This window comes from Macaca thibetana, chromosome 1 (genome assembly GCF_024542745.1).
Source record: "Macaca thibetana thibetana isolate TM-01 chromosome 1, ASM2454274v1, whole genome shotgun sequence".
In the NCBI taxonomy this organism is placed as follows: domain Eukaryota; kingdom Metazoa; phylum Chordata; class Mammalia; order Primates; family Cercopithecidae; genus Macaca; species Macaca thibetana.
In genome coordinates, this window is record NC_065578.1 from 106,039,927 (window position 1) to 106,061,076 (window position 21,150).

Consider the following 21,150-nt stretch of genomic DNA (forward strand, 5'->3'; position numbering starts at 1 on the left):
ACTTACTATGTTAATAGACACAGAAAAAGCATTTGACCAAATTCAACATTCTTTCATAATAAAACCTCAGAACAAATTAAATGTAGAAGAAATATACCTCAACACAATAAAGGCCATATTTAACAAACCTATAGCTAACTTACACTCAATGTTGAAAAGTTAAAAACTTTTACTATAACATCAGAAAGTAGAAAAGGATTCTTACTTTTGCCACTTCTATTTAAAATAGTACTAGAAGTCTTGGCCAGAGCAATTAGGCAAGAAAAATAAATGAGAGGTATTCAAATTGGAAGGGAACAAGTAAAATTGTCTCTACAGATGACAAAATCTTATATATAGAAAACTCTAAAAACTTCACCAAAAATATTTTAGAATGAATGAAGTAGTTTGGAAATTTTTCAGGATACAAAATCAACACACAAAAATTACCTGGGTTTCTATACACCAAAAAATATGTATTCAAAAAAGAAATTAAGAAAGCTATTCTGGGCCGGGCGCGGTGGCTCAAGCCTGTAATCCCAGCACTTTGGGAGGCCGAGACGGGTGGATCACGAGGTCAGGAGATTGAGACCATCCTGGCTAACATGGTGAAACCCCGTCTCTACTAAAAAATACAAAAAACTAGCCGGGCGTGGTGGCGGGCACCTATAGTCCCAGCTACTCGGGAGGCTGAGGCAGGAGAATGGCATAAACCCAGGAGGTGGAGCTTGCAGTGAACCAGGATCCGGCCACTGCACTCCAGCCTGGGCGACAGAGCAAGACTCCGTCTCAAAAAAAAGAAAAAAAAAAAAGAAAGAAAGCTATTCTGGCTGGGCGCGGTGGCTCACACCTGTAATCCCAGCACTCTGGGAGGCCGAGGCGGGCAGATCACGAGGTCAGAGGTGATCAAGACCATCCTGGCTTACACAGTGAAACCCCATCTCTACTAAATATACAAAAAAATAGCCAAGTGTGGTGGCGGGCACCTGTAGTCTCAGCTACTCCTACTTGGGAGGTTGAGGCAGGAGAATGGCGTGAATCCAGGAGGTGGAGCTTTCAGTGAGCCAAGATCACACCACTGCACTCCAACCTAGATGACAGAGAGAGACTCTGTCTCAAAAAAAAAAAAAAAAAAAAAAAAGAAAACGAAAAAGAAAACAATTCAATAATATCAAAAAGAATAAAATACTTAGAAATAAATTTAAACAAAGAGATGAAAGATCCATACACTGAAAAGACATTGAGGAAAGAAATTAAAGACAAATAAATGAAAATATATCTTCCATTCATGGATTGGAAGAATAATTTTGTTAAAATGTATATATTACCCAAAGAGATCTACAGATTCAATGAAATCTCTATAAAAATTCCAATGACATTTTTCATAGAAATAGAAAACAATCTTAAAATTTATATGGAACCATAAAATACTGTGAATAGCCAAAGCAAACATGAGCAAGAACAAAGCTGAAGGCATCACACTTCCTGATTTCAAACTATATTACAAAGCTATAGTAATCAAAACAACATAGTACTGACATAAAAACAGATACATAAACCAATAGAGCAGAGCAAAGAATCCAAACATATACCCACACATACATGTTCAACTAATCTTTGACATGAGTGCCAAGATTACAATGGGAAGATAGTCTCTTTAATAAATGTTGTTGGGAAAATTGGATATTAACATGAAAAAGAATGAAGTTGGAGCCTTGTCTTACACCATATATAAAAATTAGCTCCAAATGGATTAAGGACTTAAATGTAAGATTCAAAATCATAAAACTTCTAGAAGAAAACAGAAATAGAAAGCTCCTTGAATTTTTAATGCATTGATTTTTTTATATATGATAACAAAAGTAAAAATAAACAAATGGAAATATATCAAACTAAAATGAGCCTGTATAGCAAAGAATAAAATTCAAAAAAAGAAAAGGCAACCTATGAAATGAACTAAAATATTCAAAATTGTATATTTGATTAGGGTTAAATGAGGAATTCACACAATTGGAAAAAAAAAAAAAAACTATTCTTAAAAATAGGCAAAGAACCTGAACAAACTTCTTTTTCAAGGAAGACATAAAAATGTTGAGCATGTACATGAAAAAGTGCTCAGTGTCACTAACCATTAGGAAAATGCAAATCAAAACCCCAATGAGCTATCACCTCACATCTGTTAGGAAGATTATTATCAAAAAGATAAGAGATAACAAGTGTTAATGAAAATGTAGAGTAAAGGTAAATCTTGTACACTGTTGGTGGAAATGTAAACTAGTAGAAGAATTATAGAAAACAGTGTGAAGTTTCCGCAAAACTTTAAAAACAGAACTACTATATGATCTAGCAATTCTATTTATAGGTATACATCCAAAGGAAATGAAATCAGTATCTTGAAAAGATAAATTCACGTTCAAGTTCATTGTAGTATTATTCACAGAAGCCAAGATATTGAAACAATCTAAGTTTCCATTAATGGATGAATAGATAAAGAAAATATAGTATGTATTTATGTATGTATAAATAAATAAATATACACATATACAAACAATGGAATATTATCCAGCCATAAAAAAGAAGGAAATCCTTACATTTGTGACCTGGAGGATCTTATGCTAAGTGAAATAAGCCAGACACAGAAAGAGAAATACTGCACAATCTCACTTACATGTGGAATCAAACAAACTCAGAATCACAGAAGCAGAGAGTAGAATGGTGGTTGCCAAAGGCTGGTGCGGGGGAAGGGAGTTGGGAGAAATGGGAAGATATTGGTCAAGGTGTTTATATATTGTAAGATAAATACATTCTGAAGATGTAAGATACAGAATGAGTGATAATGAAGGTGTTCATTAATTTTTTAAAAATAATGTTGGGCTTTGTTCTAACAGACACTTATATAACTTGCAGGTTGGCTTAATTATTTAGAGACCCCTTCATAAGCTTTTTTAGGGTGGGACTAGAGTAGATTTTTCTCTAAGTCTGCTTTAGCCCTACCACCATTCTGGGGTGTCTACTGAGTGCTCTGTGGTTCACCCTCCGCTTTGCATGATTGGGACTCAAATGTCTCACAGAAATGCATGAGCTCTGCGAATTGCTCAGCTTACAACTTCAAGTTTCTCTTTGTTCTACATCATTGAGTTTTACTCTATACATACGTAGTTTAGTAGTCAGCTAAAAACTCAAAGGCCTATACACATATTTCTAGGACTCTTTTTCTATGTAGATTCCAGATTTCAACCACCTCAGATTACTCAAACTCTAATCTCTGTCTCTTCAAGTGAAAGAGTCTACTATACTTTGCTTAGATCCCCCTTTCTCTACCACAGTACAGAAAATGCCTACAAAAGAAAGCTGGAACAAACATAAGACTCACCTCATTTGTTTCCCTTCTCCAAAGGATCACATTGCTGAGATGCCAGCTGTCCAATGCCTGAAAAGAGCTGTTTAATATATCTGGTCCATTTTCCAGTTATTTATGGCAGGAAGGCAAGTCTGGTACCAGTTGGCTAGAAGTGGGAGTCTATCACACTGTATTTTAATTGCTCATTTTTGTGTAGTAGGAATCTCAGTTTGAGCACAGGCTACATGCAGGGCTGAACTTCAGGCATGTTTGATGTATTAGTTTTTTTTGTTGTACTGTAACAAATTAACACAAATTTAGTAACTCTAAACAACACAAATTTATTCTCTTAGAATTCTGGTAGTCAAAGTCTGAAATGAGTCTTGCAGGGCTAAAATCAAAGTGTTGACAGCACGGTTCCTTCTGGAGGCTCTAGACAGAATCTTTTCCTTGTCTCTCCCAGCTTCTCAAGGCTGCCCACATTCCTTGGCTCACAGCCATGTCACTCCAATCTCTGCTTCTGTTGTCACATCACATTCTTCATACTTTCAAACTCCTACCTCCCTTTTATAAGGACACTGTGTTTACATTGGAACCACCTAGATAATCCAGGATAATTTACCCATTTCAAGAACCTAACTGCACATGCAAAGTCCTTTTTGCCATGTAAAATAATATATTCACCTGACAGTTGGGGCTTGGACATCTTTGAGGAACAATTTTTCACTCTATTACATTTGGCAATCTGTGTAAAAATCACATAAGAATGTATTTATGTGAAGATTTTGGATTTTAAATTAAGCAGGAAGGGAGAAATTGTATGAATTGACCATAGGAGTGAGCTAACAGAGAAGACTGTGTATTTATCAGGTTCTCCACAGAAACAGGAATAGGATGGAGACAGAAGAATATGAGAGAAGAAAGTGAGCAAGCGAAAAAGATTTATTTAAAAAAAATAGTGCACATAATTTTAGAGGCTGGTAAGTTCAAAATATGCAGGGAAGCCTGGCAGGCTGGGAATTCCAGCAGGAGTCAATGCTGCAGGCTTAAGTTGAAGGCAGTTTGGAGGCAGAATGCTTTCCTCTTCTGAAGACTTCAGTCTTCAATCTTTTATCTTAAGGTCTTCATCTGATTGGATGAGGCCAACCCACATTATGGAGAGTAATATGATTTATTCAGTCTACTGATTTAAATCTAAAATATACATTCAAATACATTGACAGTAACTTCTGGATTGCTGCTTGAACAGCAGCTGAGCACCATACACTGAATTGTCTGTGATTGTCAGTTTTGTGCATCAGCTAGTTGATGCACAAAACTGACAATCACAGACAGCATACTGTCTGTCCATCCACCCAATTACCTAAGGAGAGGAGTTGCTGTAGACAGAAAGTAGAGTTATCTACATAAGAAATTTAAGACATATTTTCATAGAATAAAGTATGACACTGACATGAGGAGTCTGAAGTGAATATAAAAACATTTTGGCACCTTAAGCTTTTGGAGGCCTTGAGAACATTGAGACATAAATTTTGGTGTGGACTTTCCCATTCTTTTAGTAAGATGAATCTCTTTTAAATAGCTTATCTAACAAAGAATATCAATGAGAAGGAGCCCAGGCATAAGGTAAAGATAAAGCCAGTGCTGAGAGGCTGACTCCTGAACACATGTGAAACAGCCCCTGAAAACTCTCAATTACTTGAGGGAGATTATGAAAGTTCCCAGGTGTCCTTTGCAGATTTCAGGAATTTACAAAAAATTATTAATATATTATAAATATTAAAGTGATCCAATCTATATCCATATGGGGACAATGCCTAAGAAAATTCTAGTTACTATTATTTGTCCCACCATTAAGCAGGGAGCTATTTGATTATTGTCTGTTCTTACTCATGATTGTATCTTAGTGGCAATTCATAAATATGCATTGAATGAATGAGTCAGTCAGTGAATTAGTAAGAAGAGATTAAGGTAAGAGAGAAGAAAATGAAAACAACTAAAGTCATTCTGAATGGTGAGAAGTTTGATGGTAAGTTATATTCAGCTTTTGGTATGCTTATATTTCCCAACCTCCCAATTATTGTCATAGGAATACACGGAAAATGGCACCACACACAAAGTGATATGCAATCAGAATTCTTGCATTTAAATATAAAACCATAGAAAATCACTGTCAAATTCTAGCATGTCAATGTGTCTGGTTGCAAGGGATAGCAAACGGAATCTTGTCGTTATCTCCTGTTATGCATCAGAAGCTATATACCCATTGCAGAGCCCGGTGACCTCTCAAGCATGTGGTTCTGCAAGCTTTCTTTAACATAATAGCAGATGTTTTGTCTTTAAGCATAAAAAGACAATTTTAAATAGACAATTTTATTAAAAAAGACAATTTTAAATAGTTAAGTTGATGACACTTTTAAGAAAGAAACTGCATAGAAGGAAGTAAAGTGGTCCAATATCTTTGTGGGGATTATATATATTCAGGGGATTGAAAAATACAAGAAGACACAAAATGCATGCGACAGATAGGAGAGGAACCAGGAGAGTTCGTATAATAAAAACTAGGAAGAGAGAGGGTTTTAAGAAGAAGGAGGAAGAAATGGGAAGGGTTGAATGCTGCAGAATGTTTAGGGAGGATGATAAATTAGAAAGGTGTTTACTATTTGGCAATTAAGAAAATGTACTAAAAGATAAAGTAATGTCCCTGAGGAGATGAGAGGAGAATGATGTAAAGCAGGTAGAAAGGTTATCTTTGGACAAATCATAGGAAGGAGGAAGTGAGGGAAGTCTGGGAACTCAATGTATGAAATCCCATTGAAGCAGGAAATTGATAGAGAAGGTAAAAGAACTTCACACTGGTAACTTGAAATAAAAGAAAGAATGAGAGAATATATTGAAAGTGAAGAAGTTGCAAAGAAATCTATTGAATCAGCTGCCATAATATGAAATGCTGTTATTAGAGCGTGTCTTCTCAGATTCCAAGTCTGCTGGTGAGAGTAGGCTGTGACATAGTTTTGACTATGGAGTAGAGGTAAAGGAATACAGATTTCTAAAATATATCAGTAGGAGAAATTAATCGTAGGAGGTTTCACAGTGACATTTCAGGTTTTGGGCCTGCCATCAAATGTATTCATTCATCCATCAATTCAACTCAGTAGGTATTCATTGACTAGTTGAGTAGTTACTTCAAACCTAATGATTTGTTAGAATGATGAGCAAAAGTAGACATAAACTCTAACCTTATAAGCCTTTTTTATGTGAAAGGGGAATGGGGGAACAGGATATTGATATTAATAATAATGGCATAAATGAATGTAAAACATTAACATTTATAAGTTCTTTAAGGAAATATGAGAGTGATGTATGGGAAGATAAAGCCACGTGTTTTGAAGAGTCAAGGAAACAATTTAACAAAAAGATTATATCAATTCTCTGCCATTTCTTTCAGATGATAGAAGCAGAGGAAATACTTTCTAATGAATTTTTTGAGACTAGTATTTCCATAATATCAAAACCAGACTAAGACCATGCAAGAAATAAAACTAGATACCAGTAACTCTCATGATAGACAGATAGATAGATAGATCCAAAAATCTTTATAAATTATTAGCAAATCAAATTCAATAATATGTAAACAGAATTATATATCATAACCAAGTGAAACTGATCCCAGATATGCAAACCCAGTTCAACATTCAAAAATTAGTTAATGTAATCTTATCACCTCAACAGGCTGAAGAAGTAAAACACAGGATCATATCAATAGATACAGAAAAAAAGCAGTTGACAAAATCCAACAGCCATTCACACTAAAAAGTATCAGTAAATTAGGAAGAGAGAAAAACTTCCTCAAATTGGTTGAGAACATCTATTAAAAAAAAAATACAGCTAACATCATGCTTAATGGTGGTAAACTCAAAGCTTTCCCACTAAAATCAGGAACAAGGAAAGGATGTCCCATTTCACTCTGTTCTTCAATATGGTATTGGAAGTTCGAGATAATGCAAAGAGTCAACAAGAAAAGAAAAGTGAAACAAGAAATAAAATTATTCACAAATGACATGGCTATCCATGTAGAAAATCTGAAGGAATTTAAAAGAAAAGTAAATAAACCTAGAATCAATACATGATTATAGTAAGGTTGCAGGATGTAAGGTTGGTATGGAAAAGTCAACCGAGTCCCTGTATATCAGCAATAAAAAAGTAGAATTTGAAATTAGGAAACAATACTATTTATAATAATAGTATCTAAAAAATAACATATAAGAAGCACATGAAAAAAACTCTAAATCCCTTAATTTAAAAACTAAATAAATGGAGAGAGCTCATATTTATAGATAGAAGACAATATTATTAACATGCCGGTTATTTCCAGCTTATTTCTAGATTAAACGCAATCCCAATCAAAATTCACAGAAAGTTATTTTGTGGATATTGACAAATGCCTCTTAAGTTTAGATGAAGACGCAAAAGACCCCCCATAGCTAACAAAATATTGAAGGAGAACAAATTTGGAGGACGAATACAACCGGATTTCAAGACTTACTACAGAGTTACAAGGTAGTGTGATATTGGAGAATCAATTAATTGATTTATGGCATAAAAAAGAGAGCCCAGACAGGACTCAAATAAATATAATCAGCTAATCTTTGACAAAGGGTTAAAGGCAATATAATGGAGAAAAAAGTATTTTTTTGTTTTTTACAATGGAGAAAAAAGTATTTTTCAATGCAATGGAGAAAAAAGTATTTTCAACAAATGGAAATGGAACAATTAAGCATCCACATGCAAAAAAAAAAGGGGGGGTGTATTTAGACACAGATCTTATCACCTTCTCAAAAACTCAAAATGGATTGCAGATCTTAATATAATATGCAGAACTATAAACTCCAAGAAGATAACGTAGGAGAAAATGTAGATGTCACTGATTTTGATGATGACTTTGTAGATACAATGCCAAAGGCACGATCTATGTAAGAATGGTAAACTGGACTTCATTAAAATTAAAATTTTCTGCTCTGTGAGAGGCAGTCAAAATAATAAAAAAAATTCAAAAAATGAGCTACAGACTAGGAGAAAATATTGCAGAAGACACATCAATTGGACAAAGGACTTGTCAAAAATATTCAAAGAACGCTTAAAACTCAACAAGAAGGAGAAAAAGACAAACAAACCCTGATTGAAAAAAAAAAAAAAAAAAAAAAGACTTAACAGCCTGGGTGCAGTAGCTCATGTTTGTAATCCCAAGACTTTGAGAGACCAAAGAAGGAGAATCTCTTGAGCTCAGGAGTTTGAGATCCACCTGAGCAAAATAGTGCGTCCTTGTCTCTACTAAAAATCAAAAAAATTAGCCGGGTATGGTGGCGTGTGCCTGTAGTCCCAGCTACTGAGGAGGCTGTGGTGGGAGGATCACCTGAGCCCAGGAAGATCGCTTGATACCAGGAGGTCAAGGCTGTGGTAAGCTGTGATTACACCAATGCACTCCAGCCTGGGCAATAGAGCAAAATTCTGTCTCCAAAAAATTTTATATATATATATAAAATATATATATATAAACAATATATATATAATTCTGCTCAGATATCACCTTAACAGATATCACCAGAGCAGATATGCAGATGGCAAATAAGCATATGAAAAGATGTTCCACATCATTTGTCATCAGGAAAATGCAAATTAAAACAAGAATAAGATACCACCATACATCTATTAGAATGACCAAAACCCAGAAACACTGACAACACCAAATGCTAGTGAGGATATGGAGCAACAGGAACTGTCATTCATTGCTGGTAAGAATGCAAATGGTACAGCCACTTGGGAAGGCAGCTTGGCAGTCTCTTATAAAACTAAACATATTCTTACCACATAATCCAGCAATCACACTACTTGATATGTACTTGAAGGAGTTGAAAAAGTATGTCCACACAAAAACCTGCACTTCATAGCAGATTTATTTAAAATTGTCAAAGGTTAAAAGCAACCCCAAACATCCTTCATTAATCCAACCAATGCATATAGTTAGGACTAAAAATTGGTCTATCTAGCTCTGGAAAGACAAGAAGGAAACTTTAAATATATATTACTACATGAAAGAAGCCAATCTGAAAATGCTACATATGTATGATTCCAACCATACAACATGCTGAAAAAAGCAAAACTATGAAGATAGCAAAAAGATCAGTGGTTGATAGGATTTTAGGGGATGTAGAGAGGTTACTTCAGGCAGTGAGACTATTCTGTATGATACATTTGTGCAAACCCATAGGATATACAACACCACGAATGAATCCTAATGGAAAATATTTGTGCTAGGTGATAATGATGTGTCAACGCTGGTCATCAGTTGTAACAAATGCACCACTCTGGTTGGAAATGTTGATAATGGGGTAGGCCATGTATGTGCAGGAACAGAGGATATATGGAAAATGTCTCAATTTTGTTATGAAGCTGAAACTACTCTAAAAAACTAAAATATATCAAATAAATTTTCTAAAAATGTTATTGGAGACTCTATCCATGATAAGGCTATAGAGGTAGATAGGAGTCAAATCAGTCCAGGTCATAGGGAAATTTTGTCATAAATCAGAAGATAATAAACAGAAACTAGCTTGATCAAGTTTACATTTTTGAAAAGATATTCTGGCTGCAATGTGAAGATTAATGTGGATGGGGTGCCACAATAAATGGAATTTAGACCAATAGAAAAGCTATTGCAGGGTAGAGGTTATTGTAAATTAGAAAAGGTAGTGGTGACTAGAAGAGAAAGTACATGAGAGATATTTCTAATCAAAGTCAAAAATCTTGTTGATACATTGAACATTTCATATGTGACACTCACTTGATTAGTAAACAAGTTGATGATTATTGCATCTGTGTGTATGGATGCTATAGTCATATTTACATGCTAACAAACTACTACCAACAAATTACAGCATGAATTTCCCTCAACGTGAAGAAGAGATGGAATGTTCATAATGAGGAAGAAGTCTTCTGATTTTCTAAATAGGTAGGTATCAGGGTACTATTTGAATTTGACAACAAAATTCACAGATTATGTAACTTGCTTTCCACTGTCATTGAGTCTGCAAGCTAGTGAACAATGTGACCATTTATTCTAAAAGGAATAAGCACCCAACCAAATCAGAGAGCTGACTAACGGCTCCAGTAATATTCCCATCAGAACTCATTCTGCCATCAAACTAAGTTCCCCAGACAAATTACTAAGTTTTACACATAAATTTTTCCTTCTCCATATTTCTGTCAGCCAAAGCTTTATTCCAACTTACTTTAAATTTCTTTCCTGTTTTTCTTTTCTTCCATAAAATAAATGCGAGTACTTTCACCTCGAAGTGACTTCTCCATTTTATTGTCTTTTAAGAAATTCTCCTCAGTCTCCAGTAGTCTATTTTGGTACTGAGAATGAAGTTAGGAAAAAAATATAATTTTAGATTTTAAGCTCTTTGAGAGAATTTTGCCTACCTTTTTTCTCCACAATATCCCTAAAACGTATTCTAATGCTGGGGATATTATCAGTATTTAATAAATTATTGTTGAATAAACAATAAATACATTACTGAATGAAGTTAATGTAAGTATCATTTTCTCATATCAACTTTCCCCAATCCCTTATAATAGGTCATGTCCCCTATTAATCACCTTTAAGTCCCCATTCTTCTCCTTCATGGCACCACTCACCATTGTAATTAAGTTATAAACTGTGTAATTGGTTGTTTAATTTATATTTTATAGCATACTTTGAGCTCCATGAAAGCAGGTACCACTCTGCCCCTATTCACTGATATCTGCCCTGTGCTTAATACTGACTGAAACACAGAAATCATGAAATGAGTATTTGTTGTAAATTTATACACAGTAAGCAATGTAATTAAGGAATATGAAAAATCTTAGATGAGAGAAGAAATTTGCAGCTTCAGATTCATGTCAATTTTTCAGTTGATAAAATGGAGACCCAGAAAAGTTAAGTGACTTGCTCAGTGTTTCATAGATAATAAGTTGTCAGAGCTGTATTTTAATCTCAGTTCCCTCCAACTCCATAGCCTGTGCTTTGAAATGGAAACACTGTGCCACGCTGCACCATTTAAGCAATGATATATTCATTTAAAGCACCAGAGATCACATTTTAGGGAGAGAAAAAGTTTGTAGTATGAGATGAATCAATCAGCCATATGGAAGGAAGAAAAAAAGAACAGGCTGAAAAGCTTCCTTTCACTTTGTACAATATGAATTGTCACAGGAATCAAATTTGGCACATACTGTAAAGCAAAGAAAAAAAATTATCCCACATTGGATGTAAAATGTGACTTGCATTTTATCTATGTTTTTGAAATTCGGAAGAGGATACCAGAAGACTTGTGGAGTTGAGGGCATGATGTTTTGATGATAGGCTTTTTATGCACTTATCCCCAGGCAGCTAGAGGAGGACCTGAAAAATTGAAGCCGACCTCAGACATAATGAATACATTAAATGATGAAGCGTCTGGTCAGGGTCAGGCAGCCTCCTTGAAGAGAGTAGATGTGTCTCAGGACACTGAGTCTCCAGACAGAGGCAGGGGCAAAGAAATGGTCTATCAGGGCATAAAACATTTACATCTGTTCTTCTTCTGTCACTTCTCTTTGAGGTTGTTTCCCTTGCCTTCAGCAACATCGCAGGCTCACAACCAGATTCTTATGCCTGCTAATTAGAAGAGAGGTCTAACAGCAGCGATCAAGTCTCCACCTGCAACTGGCACCTAATTCTAACAATATCAAATAGATAATGGAAATTATGGATCATTAATTATTAACTCCATCTAACCTGCCACATTCAAGTTCCACAGATTGTCACTTCCCATATGGCTGTGCAGTCAAGGCTTTGCACTGTGGAATCCTAAGTACCCAACCTTCTAACAGGTCCTTATCACAGAATTTCACATATCAAAGGCATTTTTGATTTCCAAGTAAAACACACAGCCCATGCACTAATCCTCTTTTTAAAAAATCTGTCTCAAAATCTCATCTAGCCTGTGTTACAATCCCGTGATTGGGAGTCACTTCCTCCTCAGGCAACCTCATTCTGTTTTTAGGATAGGTAAAATCGCTAGAAAAATCTTCCATGGTTAAACCAAAATTGAGTTCTTTGTGGCTTCTGCTGCTGTGGCTTCCTCTGCTCTAAAGAATTTCATCCATTCTTCATCTACATTGTATGTCATGTTGTAAAAAACATGGCATCCTAAAAAGAGTTCTGGAATTTTACAAGCATGAGCTCAAATGTTAATTCTGGACGTAGAAACATTTATTATTTCTCAAACTCAATTTCCTCACCTATACAATGAGGATACCACCTCATGGAATTCCTGCTATACTTAAATGAGTTAAATGCTACCTAGTGCCAATGGGTAGACTTCAATGGTAAAGAGCATGAACTCTGGAACCAGGTTGCTTGGTTTGAACCTTGGCCCGTAACACTTACTAGCTGTGTGACCTTGGGAAAGCTACTTAAACTCTCTGGTCTCCTTTTTTATCATATTTACAATAGCTATAAGGAAAGTAACATTTCTTATATCAGAGGGTTGTTTGGAAGATTCGTAAGTTAATATGTTAGGTCCAGTTTTAATCAGGGTAAGCTAACTGCTGTATCAAAGGAAAAGCCCCAAATCCTAGAGCCTTATGACAAAAAAGACTTATTTCTTGCTGTCATCACTATAAAAGTGGACAATTCAAGGATACAGTCTCCTTCTATCTGGGAGCATCATTGTCCCACAGGACCTTGGCATCTTCCACTGGATCCCCTGTTTTCAGTACAGGTAATCACAACACAGAAGAGTGAAGAAGGACACAGACTTTTAGCCACCATGGCCTAAAACTGTCCCACATCTCTTCAATTCACATCCTACTGTCCAGAACCAGTCATCAGTCATGGGCAACGCTCACACATAAAAGCCCTGGGAAATGAAGGCCAGTGATTTGTCTAGGAAAAATAGTAAGTAGGTTTGGTGCCAGTTACCGGTGGAGACTTGATTGCTGCTATCAGACCTCTGTTCTAAATAGCAGGCATAAGGAACAGTAAGTGGGTTTGGTTTGGTGGTTCCTCATACATCATGGTTGAGGGTCTTTCATCAGTTCTTAGACTTCATAATGTCACCAACATTTTGGATCTTAACCAGTGCAATGCATATTGCTTTTAGTTTTCGGTATGCACACAATATAAACACATATCAATTGGTTCATTTTTCAATATCTTTGTTGTTGTTTATCTTATGTTTTCAAAATGGAGAAAGCCTTGTAAAGGAAGGAAATTCTGACACATGCTACAACATGTATGAATCTAAAAGACATTACATTAAGTGAAATATATGTATGTCTCTGCCACAAGGACTGAGAAGAGTGCCTGACACTTCAACACACACTGTTAAGTGTGGGTTATTATTATTACCATGCCATGTGATGATAGCAACTAGAGCAATTGTAATTAAAATAGTCCTTGATACTTAAAAAGCCATCATATTTGCTGGACTAAGCATCCTTTTTGTCATTTTTTCATCCATCATGGTTCAGAGTCTTTCATCAGTTCTTAGACTTCATAATGTCACCATCATCTTGGATCCTAACCAATGCAAATTGTATTGCTTTTAGTTTTTAGTATGCACACAATATAGACTCATATCAATTGGTTGCTTTTTTAATACCTTTATGTTTCTTCATCTTATGTTCTCTCTGAATCCATGCCTTGCATTTAACTAAGACTTAGCTTCAGGACATGCCATTGATCAGAGATTTCAAACTATGGGCTTTGACTCCCGAGTGAGACAAGGATATTTCAGTGGATCTAAAGTATGTTTCTATAATGGAATAGAAAAAAATATATATACATATATATATATGTATAGTTTGTTGTTAGATTTAAATGAGTTTCTATATGCAAATCATTAGAACAGTAAATTTTCAAAATGAAGAAAACCTTATAAAGGAATGAAATTCTGACATATGTTACAACATGTATGAATCTAGAAGACATTATACTAAGTGAAATAAGCCAACCACAAGAGAATAAATATTATATGATTCCTCTTCGATGATGTCAAGAGCTGTCGTGTTCATAGAGATAGCAAGTAAAATGGTGGTTGCCAGGGAATGGAGTAATGAGTAATTGTTGTTGAATGGGTACAAAGTTTCAATTTAGGAAAATTCAAAATGTTCTAGAGATGGATAAGATGGTAGTTGTTCAGTATATGAATATACTTAATGCTACTGAACTGTGTGCTTAAACATGGTTAAATGGTCAATTTTATGTTGTTATTTTAACAAAAGAAGAAAAAAATGGGAAAAAAAATCAGAATAGGTTAAAAATATGAGAGTCTCACACTAGAGTGAGCTAGGTATTATTTTATGAAACATTTATTTCATACATGTGTGTACTTACCAATGAAGTAAATGTATTTCTTAGTATGGGTCAAGGTTAAATAAAAGCTACTATTCCAGAGAACAAGTATCACAACAACACGATTATGCATATGCATTACTGTTTGAGCACAGTCGTCCTTGCTGAATCTAAAACTCATAACAATTGTTGCTTTTGAAATTCCAGAAATTGTTGTAGCAGTGCACACACACATAACCCCCACCGCCTCTACCACCACTTTCCACTTACAACAATAACTCCATGCTCTCACATGTTTAAAGACATGACTATGCTATCTGTCCCTCCCTTCCCTCCTGATCATTCTTCCCTTCCTTTATGGATCAACTTAAATGTTGTTCACCTGCAAGCTTTTTTTGACTTGACCTCTGTCTGTGATAAGAGAAAAACATACTCCTCTAAGATAGCATTTATTATTTCATTTGTAATTTTTTTTTAATTTTTTCCCCACTGAGTCATAATCTCAGAAGAAAGTGTTTATCTTGCTCACCAGAAAATCTCCAGGATTTATCAGAGTGTCCAGAAGGCACTATAATATGTTTAAAAATTGTTAATGGATAAATGAATGATGATTGAATAAAGACACAGAGCTACCTCAGTCACAACTTCAAATTAAAAGATATATAGCATAAGCTGTTAGATAGCCTAGAATAAATACTAATTTCATATTTATCCTGTGTCTTTTTACTTCTCTGTGGTTTTTCCTTAATCATGTAGATACTTATTTCATAGTTATTGATGACCCCTTTTTTCAATATGAGAGTAAGGAACTTAGAGTAAAAAGAATGTATGCAACGAAACTGTTAAAGTCTTTTTTAGAGAAATGAAACACAAACATAATAATGACAGCTCATACAAAGAGTGAAATTGAGCTTCTCTTTTACCTCTGTGTTTTATGGCAGCCACAGATGCCTGAAATTACAGATGTGCCTATAAACTCCTAACACCCCGAAACCTTTAGTTGCTCCTTTGAAGGTATCATTTGCACAGATACCTCTTTAAAAGGTGACAATTTTTCCCATATCCTGAAACCACTCACCCATTAAGCCCTGTTGTATTGCTCTTACCTTCTTGCTATTATCATATTACTCTTTATTCTTGACATCTAATCTATCGAAAGGGAGAGACTTGCTGTGCTATGCTTCCATTCACGTGCTGCCAGGTTGCTGGGGATGAGGCTAATCTGTCATTTTGGGTCAGGAGGGAGGCTGGAAGCAGTTAGGTGAGTAGTGAGTCATGACCTTTGCTTTTATGATTTTTCCCATTTTGAACTAACTTTCAGACTTTTTATTGTCGTTGTTAGTCCACTGTTAATTCTACAGGAGATTCTATAAAGAACAAAAAAAGAATAAACTTTGGATTATTCATTTTCACTATCAAATAAACCTATCATGGTTATTTAAAGGGCAAGTTAGTTCTCTGATGACATTTTCCACATCACATTTAGAACCTTCTACTAACACAAGATGTTAGTTTGCCTTTCCTTCACTCAAGGTATTGACAAATATTAATAAAAACTATCTCTTGGACCACCTCTGCAGCATATCATCAATAAACAGCTAACTATTTCAAGTCTTCCATTCAAAAAAAATTCAGAATATATGTCCCCTCACCCAGGAAGTTCCAGCTTTGAGGATTTAGAGTAGGAACCAGAAACTACTAGTAGCTTTTATAATTAGCAAGTCACTATCACACACTCTAATGAAATCGCATGATCCCCAGGACCTTTAGAGTCAAATGATTTACTCCAAAATTAAAGGTCTTTTTCTATCGAGAATTGTATATCTATATTCCAGCCTTGAAAAGACACCACAATTAGATGTGAAAATTACTTACTGTGTACATTGTTAGGTAAACTGTTTATGGAAATAAAAGATACACATTCCTATGAATCCGTAGAAGTATTATCTGGCTAGAATAATGAGAACATAGTTCAAATAAGAAGAATTTAGTTTTGAATAGGAAAAGAACAAAGTCTACATAAGAATGTCATACCCGGCCAGGCATGGTGGCTCACGCCTGTAATCCCAGCACTTTAGGAGGCTGAGGCGGGCAGATCATGGGGTCAGGAGTTCGAGACTAACTTGGCCAACACGGTAAAACCCCGTCTCTACTAAAAATACAAAAATTAGCTGGATGTGGTGGTGCGTACCTGTAATCCCAACTACTCGGGAGGCTGAGGCAGGAGAATCACTTGAACCTGGGAGGCGGAGATTGTGGTGAGCCAAGATCATGCCATTGCACTCTAGCCTGGGCAATAGAGTGAGACTCCCTCTCAAAAAAAAAAAAAAAAAAAAAGTCATAACGATTGATATAAGTGGACAGTGATATTCTAGTACCAAAGATGCAATAAGTGAGCAAGAGGTCAAGTCCAGAAGAACCTAGGACTAGGTAACCAGAACTATACACTTCAGGAGAGCTGAGGCAAGACTGGGGCTAAGCCAGGAAGGTTAAGGAGCTTTTGCACTTCTGTTCCTCTGCATGGAATGTTCTTCCTTACACCATTGCATGAATCTCCTTTATAGTCTTCAGTTCTCAGTTCAAATACTTCCTCAGAAAGACCTTTTCTGACAACCCTGTTACTACACTATCAGCATACAAGACTTGTTTTATATCATTGCCAGTTCCTTTTTTCATAGCTACAACACATCTTCAGCTATCTTATTTTGAATTTTACTTGCTTTTATTTACCTCTTTTTGAAAGGTATGGTTTTGTTTTTTTTTTTTTTTTTTTTTTTTTTGAGACGGAGTCTCACTCTATTGCCCAGGCTGGAGTGCAGTGGCCGGATCTCAGCTCACTGCAAGCTCTGACTCCCGGGTTTACGCCATTCTCCTGCCTCAGCCTCCCGAGTAGCTGGGACTACAGGCGCCCGCCACCTCGCCCGGCTAGTTTTTTGTATTTTTTAGTAGAGATGGGGTTTCACCATATTAGCCAGGATGGTCTCGATCTCCTGACCTCGTGATCCACCCGTCTCGGCCTCCCAAAGTGCTGGGATTACAGGCTTGAGCCACCGCGCCCGGCCAGGTATGTAAGTTTTATAAGATCAAGGACCTTCCCTATAATCCCCACAGACCGGAATATAATATGACAATTCATGAAGGCGGTGCCCAGTAAATATTGTGGCATGAAAGAAGGAAGGGAGGAAGATATTCATAGGCCCCTTGCAGAGACATTGTCATGCACACTACATATATCATAGAATTCTTCTCAAATTTGTCTTGATTAGACACATTTCCTCTGAATAGAAGATAATGCAATGCATCAATTCCATCCTCAACTATCTGGAATCCCTTGCCATATAAAGGATGCTCTATTGCTGCAAAAAGCCTCATTTAGTCTTCATGATATTCTGTGGCAGTGGTGTTATTACTTATCCTGGAGATGAGGAAAGATACAAACAGGACATGAACTGAAATTTTCTAAATCTAAATCTCTTGCTCTTTCCTCTAAATGAAATTCTTAGCTTCTCAGTATCTGTGGTACTGAAATAAAAGAAACATAAATGTTGGTTGTACACGAATCTCCTTTTGCCTTTGTTTTTGTTTTTCCTGGTTTTTATGTATCTAGGAGTATATCTGAGAGATAAAGAGGGAGAAAGAAAGCGACAGTGTGTGCATGTATGTGAGAGAGAACGACGGAGACCCAGACACAGAGAGACAGAAAGACGCACACACATACAGTAAGAGAAAGAGACAGAGAGCAGACAGCGAGAGAGAAAAAGTAGTTTCTGTGGCAGTTTCCAACATTTGCTACATTTTCTGGAGTAAATCAGCTGAAACTTTCTCCAACGCCTAATGTGTTACCTGGGCTCAGGGCAGTTTATTATGATGAACATTGATTTGAACGTAGAAAATGTGAATTCCAATACTTACATCAACATGCATCAGCTTTGCGTCTTTGGGCAAGTTACTTCCTCTTTCTAGACCTCAGTTTTCCCATCTCTAAAATGAGAATAATATCATTTACCTTATATAGGTGTTGGAAAACCTAAATAAGAGTTTGTACTTTGAAATTCTAATGTGTTGGGCATCTTTAAAATCTCCACTAAAATGTGGCACCCTCTCCCTTAGGTTATATTTTTCCTTCTCATTATTCTAAATATAGTGCATACATAGATAGATAGATAGATAGATAGATAGATAGATAGATAGATTGTGCATACAAAAATATTGTGTATATATAAAGATTGTGTATTGCCTAGGCATTTGTATATTTACCCAAGCAATCCTTTCTTGTGTGTGTATTTCATAAACCTAGTTTAGGCTACTGCAATGTTAGGTATTTATTTAGTTGTTTTTAGTTGTTTTTATACTTTCATTAGTCTTCCTGATAATCCACAAGTATGGAGTTAGATACTATCTGTGATTGCGAATATTTTTTCTTGATATAACTCTAACTAAATTTAAAAAGAATTACAAAAGCAAAATTTGGAAAGATCCTTAGAGGACATTACTTTCAAAGCCAGCTGAATAAAACTTGCCTGGGGAGCTTGGTAAAAATACAGACATTACAATCCAACTCCATAGATTTGGATTTAGTAGGTATGGAAAAGTACCCAGAAATTAGTGCTTTTATGAATCTCTCCAGGGGATTCTGATGCACAGCCGAGTTTGAGAAGCAATGTAATACAGATGAGCAGTTTTCAAAAGTTGTTCAATCAGTGGAACATTCCTTTAACTTCTTTACTTGAAACCCCAACATACAAAACTAATAAAAGCACAACTGTTCTAATTGAAGGGGATGATAAACACCTCATCAGCTCCCCCTCTCTCAAAACCTGAGAACTGCTGAGGAACTCCAGTAAGGAGTAGAGGTTGGAAATGACTGATCTAGACCAAGTCTTTCATAATATTACTCATAGTCATTCGGCTCCAGTTTAAATGCCACCAGTGACATGAGATCTCTCATTTATAAATAGCCTTTGCTACTGAGATGTAGTTATTTATTTACTAGTAATCTGTTGCTCCCTTAGAGTTCTGCAGGCTTGTGTATTGACATAATTAAATAATTGTTAGATTAAGTATAAAACTAACAAACCCATACACGTACAGTGAACTCATTTTTGACAAAGGTGCTAAGAACATACATTAAGGAAAAGACAGTATTTTCAATAAGTGGAAAACTGGATATCCATATGAAGAAGAAAAAAATTAGACTCCTATTTCTTGCCATATACAAAAATCAAATCAAAATGGATTAAAGGCTTAAATCTAAGACTTCAGACTATGAGACCACTACAAGAAAACATTGGGGAAAAATCTCTAGGTCATTGGTTTGAGCAAAAATGTCTTGAGCAATACCCCACAAGCACAAGTAACCAAAGCAAAAATGGACAAATGAGATCACATCAAGTCAAAAAGCTTCTGTCCGCAAAAGATACAATAAAAAAAGTGAAGAAACAACCAACGGAATGGAAGAAAATATTTGTAAACTACCCATCTGACAAGGGATAGAATGTATAAGGAGTTCAAACAACTTAACAGAAAAAAATCTAATAATCTGATCAAAAAACAGGCAAAAGATTCAAATAGACATTTCTTAAAAGAAGACATAAAAATGGCAAATAAGATATGAAAATGTATTTAACATCATCACTGATAATCAGAGAAATGCAGATCAAAACTACAATGAGATATTGTCTCACCCCAGTTAAAATGGCTTATATCCGAAACAGAGGCAATAACAAATGCTGGTGAGGATGTGGAGAAAAGGGAACAACTGTACACTGTTGGTGGGTATGTAAATTAGTACAACCACTCTGGAGAACAGTTTGGAGGTTCCTCAAAAGAATAAATACTGAGCTACCATATGATCCAGCAATCCCACTTCTGGGCATATACCCAAAAGACAGGAAGTTAATATATTAAAGAGATGTTTGCACTCCTATATTTGTTACAGCTCTGTTTACAATAGCCAAAATTTGTAAGCAACCCAACTGTCCATCAACAGATGAATTAATGAAGAAAATGTGGTACATACACACAACGGTGTAGTATTCAGCCATAAGAAAGAATGAGGCCAGGTGCAGTGGCTCATATCTGTAATCTCAGCACTTTGGGAGGCCAAGGCAGGCAGCTCAAGAGGTCAGGAGTTCGAGACCAGCCTGACCAACATGGTGAAACCCCGTCTCTACTAAAAATACAAAAATTAGCTGAGCGTGGTGACGGTCACCTGTAATCCCAGCTACTTAGGAGGCTGAAGCAGGAGAATCGGTTGAACCCAGGAGGCAGAGGTTGCAGTGAGCCAAGACTGTACCACTGCACTCCAGCCTCAGCGACAGAATGAGACTATGTCCAAAAAAAAAAAAAAAAGAGAGAGAGAGAGAAAGAATGAGATTCAGTCATTTGCAACAATGTGGATGGAATTGGAGATCATTATGTTAAGGAAAATAAGCCAGGCGCAAAAAGACAA

The 21,150-nt window shown here is 35.9% G+C and overlaps 1 long non-coding RNA gene across 1 annotated transcript; it reads right to left on the bottom strand.

Annotated features, from left to right (window-relative positions):
• Window positions 1-10,549: 10,549 nt before the first annotated feature.
• LOC126947816 (uncharacterized) lies at window positions 10,550-17,006 on the bottom strand. Its single transcript, XR_007723206.1, has 3 exons — window positions 16,891-17,006; window positions 15,806-16,066; window positions 10,550-10,735 (listed from the first exon to the last, which is right to left on the bottom strand). It is a non-coding gene; the product is annotated as an uncharacterized LOC126947816 (long non-coding RNA).
• Window positions 17,007-21,150: the final 4,144 nt, after the last annotated feature.